Below are 3,878 nucleotides of genomic sequence, written 5' to 3' on the forward strand. Positions count from 1 at the left end.
GTGTGTGTGTGTGTGTGTGTGTGAGAGAGAGAGAGAGAGAGAGAGAGAGAGAGAGAGAGGTTTTTATTTTTATTTTACTTTATCTGTGTGTGAGCTTTTTGAGGAGCTGGGCTTGGCTGCATTTATCAGCTGATGGGAAAGAGCCAGAAGAGAGCGCGGCTGAGGCTGGGGCCGCAGAGGACGGCGGTCGGTGGTCGATAGACAGAGGTCCCAGGGGACGCAGGAGGTGGGAGGGGTCCAGCCCCGCTCCAGAGGGACCTTCCAAGCTGGTGAGAACAGGAGGCAAGAGGGAGAGGGCTGAGAGGACACTTTGTGAATTGGCTTTGATCGTCTTAGAGAGGGCGATGGAAAAGCGTCAGTGCAGGGGAAGGCTTCTGGAAGCAACGGGCTGCGCTGTTTACCAGCCTTCCTCTTGAGTCCTCCCTCTGCCCTGGGGACTAGCAGGTGTTGACACTCCCCCTGACAGACCCCGCAGGGAGGGGAAGTGCCTTGCTCAGGTCGGTCAGCTGCTGAGCGGCAGGGCTGGGTTCCAAGTAGTCTCTCCCCATACTGACCGCGTGCTCTTGCTTTCCTCTCTGAGCCTCCGCTTCTAGTAAATATCGGGAAAGTGGCACCACCTTACTCTGTCTGGTACTTGCTGAGTAGGTGTCCCTTCCTCTCCTTTCCGCCTCCTTTGTCTTCCCCCAGACAGATCCCGGTGGTTCCAGGAGCTTCCAGCTGTGCAGAGTTGGCTGTGGGTCTGGGTCCCTTCTAGACCACAGCCTGCACACCCTCCCCTGTGCCAGCCCTGTTGCCCACCATGAACCGACTCCAGGGGCACCACAGCCTTCTGGGGTCACACTTGTGCAGTGTGAGCTGGCAAACGGGAAGCTAGGTGCACAAGCACCTGAGAGTGAAATGGGAAAAGTGGTCTGTCTTCACATCCTCTGGTCAGGCTTGATTTGAAAGAGCAGAAGTCATTGTCCCAGATATAGGCACAGAGCCCAGAGAGGCCCCCAACCCTGTCTGTATTTTCATTTGCTCCTTCCCACGGGTCCCAAGGCAACCCCTTGAGTTGGGGACAGGCTTCCATCAACTGAGGTGCCAGACACTGTGTTCCCTGACCTTATTTAATCCTCTGAGCCATCCTGCATTGCTACTCCCGTTTTACAAATGAGGAAACTGAGACTCAGAATCAAGTGAGATCAAGCTCCGAGTCCCAGGGCAGTCCCAGGTGAACTGAGCTGGGCCATAGGCAGACTCCTTTCACCTGGTAAAGGGTGTCTGAGGCCCAGTCCTGCCACTCCCCAGCTGTGCCTGTTTCCTCAGCTCTTCAGCTGCCACACAAGGATGTAGGGAGGATTAAACAAGATACTGCATGACCACCACTTTGAGTGTGGCTGCACATGGTCAGCCCTCAGAAAATACGTGCAATTGCTATTATTAGTGCTTTTTGCTTGTTTGTTCTCTTGGCGGCTGGCTGATACAGGGATCGAACCCTGGACCTTGGTGTTATCAGTACCACACTTTAGCCAGCTGAGCTAACCGGCCAGCCCACAATTGCTATTATTAAACCACATAGTTCCACGCCTGACAGTGAGCTTTTAATAAATGTTAACTCAACAAAAGAGAAGACTTTTCGCCTCTCCAGCAGTATAAACAGAAACAACAGAGGACAGTCATGCGCCCCACCCCCTCCAGGGACAAGGGTGCAGGGAGGCAGGTGTGCCCTGACACTGGAGTTGCAGTGGTGGGAGGGAATAGGTTCATGAGATATATCTAAAGCCTTGAGTTACATTTCCTTCGACTCAGGGTGTCATGAGCGGACGGAGGTCACAAGGAGCCAAGGCTGAACACGTCTGTGTCTTTCCACAATGTCAGACTTTTGTTAATGCAAGGGTCATTAATATCAGCCCTAGGCTACTGTGGAGTTCCCTTAGGAGCAATTCCCTAGCTACTAACCGGTTCACTCGGCAGTCAGAGCTGCACACATACAGGCTCAAGCTGCTCCCCACCGCATTCACTTACTATCCAGAATACCAATAACAGTACAATTGAATGAGGATAGAGGAAGAGAGAAAGCAAGAGTCTGAGTTAAGGAACTGGCCGATGCACAGAGAGGTCGGTGGGTCCAGACGTCCTGTCTCACCAGGAGGGTCAACGTCTTACAAGGAAGTCTCAGTTCGAGAGCCTTCGGGCAGAGCCTTTGGTGGCAGATGACAATGGGAGACATTCAACAGCAAGGGTACCTCTTGGCCAGACGATCCGCATTCAACTGAGCAAAGGCCTGGGTTTTATACTCTTTTGATGCCTCCTACCCAGACCACCTGTCTGATTTATCAATGCCGTGTGTCTGTTGGCCGACGTCTTAGAGCATCTGCTTATCAGTTTGGTTCAAAACAAGTTGTTCAGTACTAGTTTCAGTTTCCTTAGCGTGACTGACTCCATTTTGCTTCTCAGCTTAAGTGCTTTTATATGTTATATGCTCTATACACAGGGAACTCACTTTTAGGAACTGGTCCTATGGAAATAAGTAGGTATGTGCACAGAGGTGGAAGTGATGTTCACCACGGTGCTGTTTATAAAAGCCCAAAGGTGGAAGCCGCTTTCCAGTGGTCAGGATGGGAAATCGGTGAAGACCAGAACTGCCCTAAGATGGAGGACAGTGTGGCCCTGAGAGTTAGGGTGTGGAGCTGTATTGCTGACATATGGTGAAGGGCATAGCATATATTTTCCAGGCAGCTTTAGTGGGGTATAGTTTGCACGTCACTGCATGCCTGCAGTTTGATGAATTTATACAGTTGTGCAGCCACCACCACTGTCCAGTTTTAGAGCACAGGGGCCCAGCGTATTTTTAAGTGAAAAATAAAACGAAATGTAGAAAACAGTGTGTGTAACAGGATCTCCTTTTGTGGGTCTGCCTGCAAGTGGCTCTGTGTAAACATTGCCCTACATGAACAGAGGCGCTGGAAAAGGACTGGAAAGAATATGTCATACTGCTAACCGGGTACCCTCTGTGCCAAGGTTGCAGGAAGAATGACCGCATCACATGCCCCTGCCTGAAGTCTTTAGTGACTCCACACGGTGTTCGAGATGAAGAGTGAAGTAGGAAGTGTCACTGCAGGGTGGTGACTGATACCCACCCCCCTGCCCCACAACACTCCGTTGATGCTGGACTAGCTGGGACCCTGCTGCTGGCCACGTGCTCACGTGCACCCATTGTGAGAATACACAGACGGGACTCAGGGGCACGATGGCAGAGCCCCGATGGCTTTGTGGTGGGTTCTTGGCAAGTGGCCCGCTCTTCTCACATACTGTGGTTAGGAGGTTCCTGGGGAGACGTGGAGGGAAATTTCGGGAAGAGGGAAGAACACGGTGCAGAAGCCTGAAGTCCCAGAGCCTGGTGGGCTTGAGCCATAGGGAGGAAGTCAGCTGGGCTGGTCTGGAAGGTGTGGTCGCCAGGAGAGGCGCAGGAGCTGTAGGGGAGGTGCCCGCAGGCCTCAGCTGTGTGTGGGGTGGGGGCCTGGTCAGGGCCGAGGCAGGGAGGCTGGGTGCTAGGTCCCGGTCCCCAGAGACAGAGACCTGGTCTGATGCTGACAGGAGGGAGATACTTGTTGGGAACCTGCAACAAGGAAAGGTGTCTCCCCCTTGCCCTGCCCGGCATCCCCTCCCCTGGATTATCACAGTGGCCTTATAACTGCTGTCCTGTGTCACACTTGTCCCCTGTGGTTTAGTCCCCCAAAGCAGCCAGATCTTAAAGATCTCTTCAAGATATAAGTCATGCTGTAGTGCTCCCTGCTCAAAATCATCCCGCTCAGAAAGACACGTCCTTCAGTGGCCTGACCCAGGCACTTGCGTCCCAGGGCCCTTGCACCCCCCCCCCCCCCCCCCCCCCCCCC

This window comes from Galeopterus variegatus, unplaced genomic scaffold, assembly GCF_000696425.1.
Source record: "Galeopterus variegatus unplaced genomic scaffold, G_variegatus-3.0.2 Scaffold4410, whole genome shotgun sequence".
In the NCBI taxonomy this organism is placed as follows: domain Eukaryota; kingdom Metazoa; phylum Chordata; class Mammalia; order Dermoptera; family Cynocephalidae; genus Galeopterus; species Galeopterus variegatus.